Here is a 14258-nt window from a genome sequence, read left to right as displayed (position 1 = left end):
TGATAGACTTCTTAAAATGTTTTAGTAACTATTATTAGATAGAAAATATACTTAGCATAGACATTTACAAACACCTATATACACTAATACAAGGTGACCTTAGCTAAGTTCAAAAACAAAGTTATAATCCCCTGATCAAACTCATCTAAGTTTGCACACAGCTTTTCTGAATTACCCTAAAATATCAAGACTCATTTACACGCAAAATCACCTTCATAACACCCCCATGTTTTAATAAAAACCATCTGAGAAAATTGCAAGCAACAAAGAAAAAATATTATGGTCTGTTCTCATGATAAACCATTTGAGCCCTTCGGGTCATTATTTAAATCACCATATTAAAATTCACGCAAATTGTCTAAGATTTATATCGTGTCAGACGTATTTTCGGCCTAGGCTCTATCTTAGAATATCTGAAACGTGAAAATAGGTTCAGAACGTGGGTGGCATGTTATTTTCAGTTGATGTCTGGATAGATATTTTGGATAAGTATTTTGGAGTTTTGGTTACATGTTTGGACAAAAATAGGGTAACGTGATTGTATGTCGTTCAAATTCTGATATAGTTCTGAGTAATAGTTCTGAGTGTTTTCAAAAAGTATTTTGTCGTAATAGTGTCATGGGACCTGCCTCGTTGATCTAGCTGCGCAAGTGCGGTTGCTGCGCACGAGGTATCGGGTTCGATTCCCGAGTCGGCCCGAAATCGCTTTATATGTCTGTCGTATAATATGTCCAGCGCAGTTGGCTACATACCTTACATGAGAAAAACCGTCGACGCCGATAATCGGCTAGGAGGACATGATCATGGGATCTCCTTTTTGCTGATCGAAAGGGATGAATAATAATCGTCTAGCAGTTAACCGATAAACTCATGTTTTTCCGACACAAGTAAATACGTGTGTAACTTGTAGCTAGCTACGGCTATCAAAACTCAAATACTCGTTGAATCCCTTCTAACAGTTACGATAAAGTTAATATTTGACTTTCAGTGTTAGTTCGGCCGATAGTCGGGAATATATTTTTTATTTCTAGGAATTGATCCTGTATGAGTTTACTAACCAAAGTCTATAGTAAACAGAAACGTAATATCCAAAAGTAATAGACGGTTCAACCTAGCTTGAAACAGTTTCGAAATTCGATAGTTTTATCCTGTGAACCATACATGTAAAAGTTTTCTGTATTTTGGAGCCATTTAGTAGGAAAACGAAATATAAGATGCCAAAGGAAAGCAGGAAAGGTGAAAGTTGGCATCTGTCAAAAAATATGCTGATGTAAGCACGTTCAATGTGATAGGAATAAGGTAAAGAAAAGTATCTTTTTAACATGCACTACCCCCTCAACGTCAGATTTGTGTCAAGAAATAATATCCTACAGATATTATAAAAATGCGAGTGTTTGCACGAAAGTTCGATTGTTATTTTTTATCGCAGAAAACACTGCATATACATAGGTAGATTTTATAATACTGTCCGAAGTACAAAATATATTTATGAAAATATCTATTCATATATTTTAGTTATTAATTATAAGACATTTTTGTTATGAAAAGAGCACCGACCATTGCTCAACTGTTACCCGCGACTTCGTCTGCATGGGTAATATAGAATTGCTACTATACATACTGTAGGTATGTTCTTTCATATGACAGCATAATATGTAGATAATTATGCAATTTATCATGACCTATAGGTACGAGCGGGTTCGGCTTACCCACGAGCTTACGAGTTAGAAGCTAGTTATAACATAAAATTGACCATGGACTTGTCCGTCCGTCCGTCAGAGGTGTTTGACACCGCACGTGTGCCCTGCACGTGTAAACAGGAATAGATTGGACGCCGTGACCGATAATGTACTCCGCGGTTTACTGGTAACTCGAGCTTTTAAATAGGTAGGTAGTTTAACTGGGTATAGTGTGGAGGACTCATGTATCTTGTGAATTATAGGAAAATTGGAATTCAGGCATGTGAATCTTGTGTAAGTATAATGTGTGGGTGAAAACCAATCTTGTATTAGGAAGAGGATGTTTTTGTTTGTGGGTATCCTAAACGCTCCTAAATTATGAAAGGGTACCTATGAATATTTCTTAGACTAGTTAAGAGCCCACTGAAAACTTATTCGGCTGATAGCTTGATCGGGCTCATAAAGCAGTATATACCGATATCAGTCACATAGATTGACTTAGTTTGTATTCTTAATCACCTTCAAAATAAACTGTCAACCAACCGCCTAGTCGATAGTGTAAAGTGAGGAGTAAGCGGCTTGCAGTTTACCGTGAAGAGACCAGACCAGTGTTTTATAGTTACCATTGGCAATGTTACAGGCACCCTTCTAAATTACTATACAAGGACCATGTTTTGGAATCTGCAGTTGGATGCCAACAGGGTGACCTCCTTGGGCCGGTCATTTTCAGCTTGGCTATTCACCCCATAATTGAGAAACTAAATTCAAAATTTAACGCTTGGTATTTGGATGACGGGACCCTAGGAGGAGATAGAGAAACTGTTTACCAAGATCTCATATTCCTAAAAGAAAAATTTCATTCGATTGGACTGGATCTAAATTTATCAAAATGTGAAATTTTTGTTCCTGACATCCCGGACAGACAGACAGTCATATCAAAATTTAATGTCATAGCACCTCAAATTAAAATTCTGGACGAAACATCATTGCACCTCCTAGGTTCACCTATTTTGGAAGAAAGTTTCACAACATTCATAGATAACAAAATTTCAAATTTTAATGACATTTCGGATAGACTTTTTAAAATTAATCTTCATTCGGCTTTTACCTTAGTAAAATACTGTTGTTTTGGCCCAAAATTTATATACAACCTTCGCTCCTCTCCCTTATGGAAGCAGCGACATCTTTTAGACAGAATTGACCAAATTATCCGTACTACTCTTACATCTGTTTTTAATTAGCCTTGGACGACCGAGCGTGGCTTCAAGCCACCCTTCCGATCAGATTCGGTGGCCTCGGCGTCCGCAAAATTTCCAGTTTAAGTCTAACGGCGTTCCTATCCTCGGTCTGCGGCACTAAGGAGTTGACCAGCAAAATTTTATCCCCTTCACTGGTCGATTCTGAGGTGCCGTGTCTGACTGATGGCATGAACGCCTGGAAAGTGGCTTGCCCAAACACAGCCTTCCCTGACAACCCGGCTTCCCAGAGACAGTGGGACGAGCCGCTCTGCAGATTGACGAGAAATAAACTAATTGAAACATCTGTCAATACTGCTGAGCGTGCCCGCCTATTGGCTGTGGGAGAGTGGGAGTCAGGGTTATGGCTTCACGCACTGCCGTCACCCAGCGTTGGGACCATGCTGGGTGACACAACATTCCGGCTCGCTACATGCCTACGCCTCGGCGCTCCCACTGCGGCTCCGCATCGCTGTCAGTGCGGCGAATCTGTGGACCGCCTTGGGCACCATGGTCTTTCCTGTAGCAAAAGTGCTGGTCGCATGGCACGACACGCCAGCATAAATGACATTATCCGTCGTGCTCTTGTCACCGCCGGAGTGCCAGCTATTTTAGAACCCAGAGGCTTGGCACGCGACGATGGCAAGAGACCAGACGGGATGTCTATAATGCCTTGGAAGATGGGAAGGTCTTTGGTGTGGGACGCAACCTGCGTCGACACCCTTGCACCTTCCCACCTTCCCAGTACGGCGAGCTGTGTCGGTGCAGCTGCTGCAGCCGCGGAAAACCTCAAACGGCACAAATATGTAAACCTCACCGGCAATTGCATTTTTGAGCCGTTTGGGGTTGAAACCTTGGGACCATGGGGCCCAAGTGCCCACAGACTCTTTCGAGAAATCAGTAAGCGATTAGTGGAGTCCACTCGTGACCAAAGGGCTGGCCTATACTTCGGTCAAAGGATATATCAAAGGATAATGTCATTTAAGGATAGGTCAAAGGAGCCTTTTGGGCACGATCCCAGCTGACAGCGATGCGGATGAATATTTTGATACTTAGTTTTAATATTTCCCTATCATAAGACCAGACCTAATAATAGAATCCGATTCAGTACATGCTATAGCAAATACTAGGAATATACTTTATTTGTTTATAACACATTTGTCAAGCGTGTAACAGGAACTTAACAATAAATACAGACGGACACCAACGACGGTGCATTCGAAGAAATATATCGAAATATCAGACGAATCGTTAATATCGAGCAGTTGTTACCGAAGTTTTGGGTAACGTTACGAAAACGGATAAAGGGTGTCGAATTATTGACGCGACGAAGTTTTTTTTTTCTACGAATTTTCGCGTTCAATTTTCAAAGTAAACAGTTGTTTTAAGATAAACTGAAGTTTATGTCGTCGATGAAAATGGGTCTTAGTAAGATTAATTGTAAATGCAGAAGAAATTGATTTCATTAATAGCCATCATTATTCTCTTGCCCTTAACCAAATTTTTGTTTGTAAGAACGAGTAAACTCAGGAACCACTTTTCCACAAAATATTTCAGAAATATATAAATTTGTCACATTACCATAAAGATATTTAACAAAATTACAAATAAACGAATAAATACATCATCAAATTATCCCGGTATACCATTATCTACATAAAATTAAAACTGATTTATCACCCGGAGCGAGCCGAATGGAAAACACTCGTAATTGTATGCACTTTATCCGAAACTCATTGATTTATGCGTTTCACACAAATAAAATTACGATACATATTTATCAGCCCATATCTTACACTATGAATTAAAACATTACGGCAATACGTATACTACATATACATATACTACATTACATAGGTACATACATATACTACTTTTGTAGATGTTTTTGTAACATTAATTTTAGTATTTCAATTGAAATTTCACACATTAAATCATTTGCACATTGCACATTTTAAATCAATAGGGTAAATTATACCCTGTTTACAAACGTAAGAAATAATTAAAATATCGAACCAAAAAGTTAATAATAGTGTCGAATACTCAGCGAATGAAACTAAACATTAATTTTATCATTATAAACATTAAAATCAGTATACAAAACTGTCAAAGAATATGGGCAAAAACAAACAATAACAACAAACAAACTTCAAAAACCATACGAAACAACAGCTGTCCCTATTCAATGCCACGCAGTGTAATAATACCGAAATTTCAAATCGAAATTACGATCACGCTAAAGTGCATTTTGTTGGGGTTACAAAATGCACTGCAGTGTAACATAGGGTGCGTTTGACGGAAATATAAGGGGCATTTCAATAGACAAATTCTTGGGTCCGACTTGAAGGTGGGGATGCATTTACACCGTAGTTTTTCGGTAAATCAACTATTGTATAGTTACTGTAGTTTTATATTTGAAGGGATTTGTTAAAATATCAGGTAAGAGAAGCTAAGTCAACTCTATGTGAATATATATTTTTTAATTAACTTATGGCTTAATTTGCAAAGCTTTATTAGAGGTAAGTATACTGTTACCAAACATTAAATTCATTGGTACCCTACTGCGCCTACTGCACCTAGTTACACTAGAAAGTCGACCCTATCTTAGTGGGGAAAAGGTTAGACGGATGATTATTTCCAAGTATTCTAAAGATTGCATTAAACTGAAAAACATCATCGATTAAAATTGCAGATAATTACTAAAAAAATCTCTTACCGAATTCCCTCCACATACATCGCCTTCTAAACTATTGTGGTATCTGAAACAAAATAAATAACAATTATTTACGAATATATTAAAAATACATAAACAATCAATTGGACTAGAAAAACTACGTAAGTGTCAAAGTTTATCATTACTTCAATAAAGTGTGGTAACAGTCACTCATTTTTACACTTTATTTTGTTTATTGTTCGGTAATTAATTAACTAAAGGGTATCTAATGTCATTATGACAGTTTTAGTGTTCTGTTATTGGTGCAAGTTAAGTGTGTCAAACACTTATTGGTTTAAGAAGTAGTTTTTAAAGTAAATAATTGTTTCCGTGTTCATTGCATTGTCTTGTGTGTTTAACAATGTTGGTAAAGTTTTGATTAATATAGTATTTACAGTTCTTTATAATTTATTTGTTTAATATTTTATGTACACATTTACACACACAGAACACAGACAAGAAGCACACAAAGGCACAGCTTATTTCATATGAAATCTCTTCCAGCAGGCTTGTTCTGGAAGATTTAGAATAAAAAAGAGTCAAAGATAGACTGTGTAAAAAAAAGAAAATATAATCAATTTTATAAAGAAACTGATGTAGGTTTCTGTTACAGTAATTAGAATGACAATTCTATGGCAAAGTCTACGTACTTTAAAAACAAATGAAAATAATTTAAGTACCTATTTATTTTAACACTTTTAAATTCCTGTTAACACATAAAGTACACTGTCACTAATTTTAGAAGATATCTTAGAATTAATTTTACCATGTAACTTTCGTCAAAAAAATCGACCACAAATAATTTTAACAGTCAGTAACTTTTTCTGTCCAGACCCCACAACGGTGTGACAGACATCCCTTACAAGGGCTGATGGATAATAGGTATACGTGGGGGTAAGGCGAGGGGATGAAAACTAAAATAAAGGGGATTATACGGGAATTACGTTGCCATAGCAACGGCGTTCCCCCGAAACCTAACGACGCTGTTCTTGAATAAAAATAATACGTAGTAGACTTTATTTTGTAAGAAACCTGAATAGACGGTATGAAATAACGAAATCGTTACACAATTTTGTATAATATAATAGGTTTTATTATTGTTAAAATGTGATCTTGTTTTCTATGGAAAGAGCTGGATGGAAATCGAATGTTTTTTTTTTACTTTATTTTATCTCTAATAATTTTGCAAGAATATCCTTTCGTTTTAGTCTTTATTGTCGGGCCAAAGTGGCTTCATAGACATTCAATTTTGCTTTTCCTCCTCGTCTCAATCAATCCTAAGGTTGTCTGGAAGAGATTGCTGTTAGCGATGAGACCGCCCATTATGTCACCTACTGTAACTACATAGATTAAGATCAAAAATGTAAAATTGGTGTACCTAATAAAGAATATCTATCTATCTATTCAGAAATGTTGGATATTCAAATGTTGGCCTAGTACATAGGGCAATAAAAAGTATTAATTATCAATGGATCACGTTTCTTAACTACACCGTGAAAAGAGGGTATAAAAGTGATTCAAGTACCATTTCAATAGAAAAACAACATTTTGTAAATAATTGTACCGTTATAAAAAAGCTTCCTCATTAATCTGAAGTGCTGTCAATTAATTTGGAGTCAACGGAGAAGAGAAAGTAATTATTCGAACCACAAACAAAGATAATTGCAAAAAAAAAATAGCTCTACAAAGTAAGACTGTTGTAAATAAAAATATATTTCAATAGGCCGGATGAGAACTTGTATATTGTCTATAGTTAAGACCAATTTATTATTTACGTGAAAGAAAAATTGCTTTCATACATCTTCAGTAAATATGAGGATTGTCAAAAGGAACTAAGTGCCCGCTTGCAACAGACCGGTGAGCTAGTGGACCTGGTGAAGTATAGTGCTGAGAAGTATGAGGCATTGGCCAATAATCTTTCCTGCAACTGTACACAACCTGAAGCAGTGCCTGAACCCCGGCTTGCAGCTAACCTGCCTGAACCCCCTCAGTCTGTTGAGGGCCCCTTTTTTTACTTACTTTACTTTACTTTTTTTTTTGTTTATTTGTCTCTACCCTACAGGCTCTGAAACTATAGAACCGATTTGAAAAATCCTCTCACATTTCTAAAGCTAGACTCTTTCCAAGTAACACAGCCATATTTGTTACCCCAGTACCGACAGCAGTTCTCACAGGACGCGGGTGAAACCGGCGGGAAAACAGCTAGAACATCATTCAACCTATCACAACGTTACAAGTACTAACTCGAAGTGGCAAAGTTATTTAACGAGACATGCACTAATAAATCCTTTCAGACTTTCATCCTTCATCCGACTCCTCAAAAGCCCATAACCGCTAAACCCATTTTTTACGACCCTCGTAAAGGCAACACAATTAAGTGGATCTCCGTACGTCAATCACGATATCCTCATTGTCCAAGCTATGAATATTTAATACGTGGCCAGATTAACTTGCGAATACATTGTGTGGCTGTAATTACTACCACATGACAAACAGGTAGGAGTTTTCTGATAAAGCTCGTGAATTAAATTATTTTTTGGTAATACCGAAAACGTGATAATCTATAATGAATATTATAATGCTGAAGAGTTGTTTGAACGCGCTAATCTCAGGAAGGAAAAAATATTTCAGTGTGAGATAGCCCATTTATCAAGGAAGGCTATAGGCTACTTTTTATCCTGGTTCGCGCAGAGGTTCCAATGGGATGCGGGTGAAAGCGCTGGCAGAAGCTAGTAGCTAGTACCTAAATAATAAGTAATACTGCTATATATTTACTATAGTTAACTTGTTTGTTTGAAGACTTTATTCTCAGGAACTTCTGGTACCGTTTGCAGTATTCTTACAATGTTAGTAGCTCATTTATTCCGGAAGGTTATGAGGTATTTTTTATCTGGGTGCGCGAAATAGTTCCCACGGGATACGGAAACGTGAAGCCGTTGCCAGGAGCTAGTTAAATTATGTGACGGTTGAGAGATTAGGCCCTGGACACGATTCTTCTTTTTTGGACAAGTTTTAGTCAGAAATAACGCTTTGCGTCAAAAAATCTTCCTCATGGTTGCCAACCGGGAGTGTACCCAAAAGACTAGCTAAATTGCCACGTTTCTATAGCAATGTCTACTACCTATTTTCATTAACTAAAATAATTTTGATTCAAAAATATTAATGTGTATTGTGTCTTGGAAACCTCTGTTTTTCTTTAAGTTACCTATAGTTTTAGGTATATAGAATATTCAATGTGCGTGCGATGTCTGAATTTCTCAGAACCACTCTACAGAAAGCGTTTGTTCCATAGAGAAATGACAAGGTTTGCTCCTAACTTGCAAAGGCGAGCGGCAAAGCTCAGTTACTTCTAGATGTGGCACACAATCGGATTAGTCCTGTGTAGTACGTCACTACGATTGATATTTGAATGTACACCCTTTGAGTCGCATCTAGGAATAACTGGTTTTGTGTTAAACACAGATTTGGTTAGTGTTTGTTACGTACCTTTTGTAATACCCTTCGTGGTAATACCTATCTTATTGTGTAATAGGATTGAAGACTGAACTGGTGAATTGGTGAGTCTCACAGTTGGTAGGTAAATTAATCCGGAGGCTAAACAATTAGTAGAATTTGATACTATTGAACGTTCTATATTATCTTAAAACGTAAATAAAGATGGTACCTACATTACTTAAAGGTAATGTGGCGATTTCTGAAATCAAGTGTCTTCATATTTGTTACGATTTTTATTATACTAACTTATTTATAAAAAAAAACCTTTAAATATCACTAGAAATAGCACTTTTACACCAATGGAAGTTTTCGCTCGCTTTTTTTACACGCGAATATTCCGAGAATATCCTGTCGCGGTTTTACACGTCATCCCTTCAGTTGTCAATTGTTTACCCTAACCACACGTACGATATTCCTCAGTGTGAAAGTGCTGTGAAAGCAAACATACTTATTCAACACAATTAATTTTATAACGAGCGTCACAGCATGAGCTAATAGTCGTGGTGGCCTAGTGGGTAAAGGACCAACCTCAAGTACGAGGGCGCGGGTTCGATCCCAGGTCAGGCAAGTACCAATGCAACTTTTCTAAGTTTGTATGTACTTTCTAAGTATATCTTAGACACCATTGGCTGTGTTTCGGATGGCACGTTAAACTGTAGGTCCCGGCTGTCATTGAACATCCTTGGCAGTCGTTACGGGTAGTCAGAAGCCAGTAAGTCTGACACCAGTCTAACCAAGGGGTATCGGGTTGCCCGGGATACTGGGTTGAGGAGGTCAGATAGGCAGTCGCTTCTTGTAAAGCACTGGTACTCAGCTGAATCCGGTTAGACTGGAAGCCGACCCCAACATGATTGGGAAAAGGCTCGGAGGATGATGTCACAGCATGAGCTAGCTCGTTACTGGCTTCACAAACAGACTATACGTCAAACGCTAACTTCCACACATTTGAAATGTGATGTTGTGTATCGTGGGTTTTATACGTAGCTGGAAAGCTGATTTCAGTGAAATATTTTCAGGTACACTAATATTGTAAAGAGGATTTGATTGTTTGCTTGTACCGTAGAAGCTCCGAAACGACTTGATCGATTAGAAAAAATATTTCACTGTGGGGAAGCTACATTATCCTCGGAGAACACAGGTTATACCTACTTTATCCGGGTACGGGAAGAAGTTCCCCATGAAGCGGTTGAAACCACGGGAAAGGTTATATTGTATTTATATACATGAGTACCTGTAAAATTGTAAACAAAATAACAACTCTAATCAGTCAGCCAGTCAGAACGCTTCTAAAAACTATAAATATCCGAATTGAGGACCTCTCTTGTGAGGAGTCGATTAAAAACTAAGTTCTTAAGTAAAGTAGCCCCGCTTAGCCAGTTGTCTTGAAGATTTAAAAGACAATGATCCTTAAAACGGATTTAAGTTGTCCGAAGCAGATGCACTCTAATTTCAAGCGGTGGCATTTCATTACAAACTTCACGGCACTATTTTGTCTTTGAGGTAAGCAGAATTTCAGTGTAAAACTAGGGTATAAAGACTGTCGTTTGCATTGTTTGGACTAATTATTTGTAAGAAGGAGTTATCTGTAGTTAGAGAAAGTTATAAGTAAGAAGTTCCCTCTTTCTTATTTTTATTAATATCAATCACGATCAAGAAGGCAAAACTGGCAAAGGGTCGACAAAATCATATGTACCTACTGTAGCTAATACTAGCTAAGCGCAAATGTACGCGAATGATGATGTATCATTCACGACGAATATCCTACAGCACACTACTAAACCGTAAAGGCCAAATCGAAAATACAAAAAAAAAAACACCAAACATTGATTAAACTCGACCAAATAAAAAAAGGCTTCCAAAAAGTTCCCCAAACGACCTAACTCAATAACTCTGTCCGAATCAAGACCTCCGAAAGAGGAATAGCCAGTCTTCTAATAAAACTAGCACTTAACTTAAAGATAAATGCTCCTCACATGGACTTCCCCAATTACCTTCATTGGAACTTCAGTCGTTACCCTCGTTTTTGGGGGTGCATCTATAATAACCTCAACTACATTCGAAAAGAAACCTTATGGTGAGGACCTAGTGCTCAATTTGCCTAAGCAGTTTTGGGGAACCATCTGCTCACTTATTAGATTCAGGAGTAAGTTAATTTCTTACATACGGAATAGATCTTGGACTACTTGTGAGGTCTTAAACGTAGGGAATAAATGAAGAAATGTGTTAATTATATTAAGTTTTTGAATTAGTTACTTTTGTGGTAATCACTCCAGTAATGGCAATTGCTATGTTTTTAAAGCTATTTAATTTCTTATAGGCACCAAAATGTTCTTTATTCGAAGAACATTGATCATAGATTACTAACAACTTTGAACTGCACGCACTTGTTCTGTCCAATATCTGACGATGAAATCAACAACATTATCATGATTAACTTAAGTTGATATTATTACCCAATCAAGGGCCAAAGAACATGTTAATTCACCTACTTTACGAAAAATCTTATTAGAGTCAACGCAGTTGCAGGTATGTATGTATTATATTTCAAGCACTTTTCCTAACGTCTCCAAGCATCGCATAACACACCTACATAAGAGCATAAAAATAAATAAAGATGATCCTTTGATATGAGCACGGAAAATTACATTTAGATAGAAGATGGCGGACTGCGCTTTCAGCAATGAGGGTGTGAAGTTGCATTCATTAGCTGCAGTTCCATATTAATATACCCTTTTTGATATGAAGATGGGAAAGGAAGAAAGTAAATTGTGAATAGTAGCAAGTGAGGCGTGAGGATCCTGAGAAGTAAGTTTGATAGACGAATCATAGAATCACAATATGTACTTATAAATATGTATATGTGTAGCTATATGTAGTTTATCAATTGTGTTAGCACCCATAACACAAGTTAATTAATAACTTACCATGGGGCTAACCGACCGTGTGTGAAAAGGTGTCCCGGCAAAAATAAAAAATAAATTAAAAAAAATAGAAGGGGATGAATTAGACGTTTGTTGGAAAAAGATGCGCGAAGTCTCCACTCGGGGAAGAAAGCTACGAAGTTTGTTTACAAAGAATTCCAGTCAAAATGACTTTCTTTTAATGAAATTCTACTTAAACTTTAACTTAGCTTTAAAAACTGTGTAGAGGAATACTACAATAAAGATAGATACATAAAAAGTTTCTTAAAGCACTTAAAGCAGCGTTATTTTTCAACGAAAATATTTTGTCTAAATAAAATACCCTTTAGTGATTTTTAATGGAAAATAAGGCACGGAAACTCTTCCATTCTTCAATAACACAGACAAAACCAAGCGCAAAAGGCTCAACATAAAACTATAGAGACACGCAACTACGCTCCATCGTCCAAGTCCCTTTGACATAAAATACACTAGTGATAACTTAGTTCTGTTTAAAGTTGAAAGTGCCTCGGGCGTGTGATTATGTCGTCTGAATTCTGACTGCAAAGTCTGTCTACAAAGAGCAGAATAAGACCTTTTGTTTACCAATTGGCTGACAATAGCTGTTTGTTAGACTGGCTCTAATGTAGACTAGACAAGAGAATTTTTGGACGATAATTTCGGTCTTTTTATTCTAAAATTTTGGAGTGCAGTGTTTCTGTTTTTTATGGACAAAGCTTCCGCTTTTGGGTAACTTTGTGCGAATTTTTAACATTGTTCTAGTGATGAAGGCTTATGTCATATATGAAAGCTCTTGAAGCTCATTTTATTTTGATTTCTATGGTTCTCAATCTAGATTTTCATCACTGTAAAATGTGGTTATGATATTCATACAAAGGTGGTCCTTTGGAAGCAATCAGGTATTATCTCCATGGGTATTTTAAGAAGGCATAAAATGAGTCCTTATGTACAGTTGTACAAAAATATTATAAGATCGCGCTTATAGTAAAAACCATACAATAGTTTTTTGATTAATGCACAAATTGATGAATATATTGATACCTGCACAGGGCAGGAAGAAAAAGACGACAAGGGGGTCAAAAACCTCGCTTTCTTAACTTGATTAAAAATACTGACTCTTGGTGTTAATATTTCAAGCGAAACTTCAAGAGTTACAGGTACGAGTAAATCCTGTAGGTAGGTACTCTTTGCAACTTCGAAGTCATTATTAAGTACAGACTTCTAAATCGACCGTACGTATTCTTAATAAATACTTTGGAAAGTTCAAAAGTTTTCTATTAAAAACCAATTTTAAAGTTTAGTCATACGACCTTTGGATGCCCTGCTTCACCTTTAAGTTGAAATCAAGGCTTTGGAAGGTTCTCGAAACAATTTGTTCATTTAAAGCTAGTTCGCAAGAATTCACCATCTATTGCGTTTATTTGTCTGATTTGAATTCTTGCTCAAAAGTATTGATGACTTATGATTAGATAAAGGGACTGTTATGTATGCTTTGGAGGAGTCTTGCTAGTCGGCTAAAATATTCAATGTGACATCCAGAATAGTAGTACTAAAAACTATTTCCAACTTAAAGAGGAATAAATTGATATTGAAACAATTCGTATTGCTCACAATTGTTTGCTTTTTTAAAGTCACACGTTTTTATTTTGTATAGACTGATGACAGGTGCATACGAAACTATTTCTATTGATAGCTAGGTGCAAAGTATGATAAAATCCATAGTATGATCATAAAGCAGCCTCAACGTTAATTTTTCTGTCAATTAAGATCATGGACTGCGGGGCTGTAGGCCTAACCACAGCTGCAGAAATAGGCCACCTCTTCTCTCCCAGTAACCTAATCCTGATATATACTCTCAATACAACCACTTACTATTCGCCGCAAGTTCTTAGCCTTAACTGCGGAAACGGTTGCTGCACTAAGAGCATTTAAATATCTGGAACAATCCTGAACACGAAACTAAGCGAAAAAGTTTGCCAAATGATGCAAGGGACGAGGCAATGCCACAAATAGAGATAGTTTACTCATGTATCTTCGATCTTATCAATTGACACACAAGCTTAAAGTTGTTTGATACACACAGTGATGAAGAAGAGCGACCACGATCTTCAGGATTGAAGAATACGACGCAAGGAAGAGGAGGATATACGAGTATGAACTGCGCCTTCTTTGGTTCAGAATGGCGTGTCCGGTTAGCTATATGCTCTAAGTTTAC

The 14258-nt window shown here is 36.9% G+C and overlaps 1 protein-coding gene across 1 annotated transcript in view; it reads right to left on the bottom strand.

Moving 5' to 3' along the window:
- LOC124635607 overlaps positions 1 to 14258 on the bottom strand; it is a 249418-nt gene that overhangs the window by 84617 nt on the left and 150543 nt on the right. Inside the window, exon 2 of the mRNA XM_047171538.1 lies at positions 5631 to 5673. The gene's annotated coding sequence lies outside the window, so the exon portion shown is untranslated. The remainder of the gene's footprint in view (positions 1 to 5630; positions 5674 to 14258) is intronic.

Source organism: Helicoverpa zea, chromosome 13 (genome assembly GCF_022581195.2).
Source record: "Helicoverpa zea isolate HzStark_Cry1AcR chromosome 13, ilHelZeax1.1, whole genome shotgun sequence".
In the NCBI taxonomy this organism is placed as follows: Eukaryota; Metazoa; Arthropoda; class Insecta; order Lepidoptera; family Noctuidae; genus Helicoverpa; species Helicoverpa zea.
This window is presented reverse-complemented; position numbering and strand designations above follow the sequence as displayed.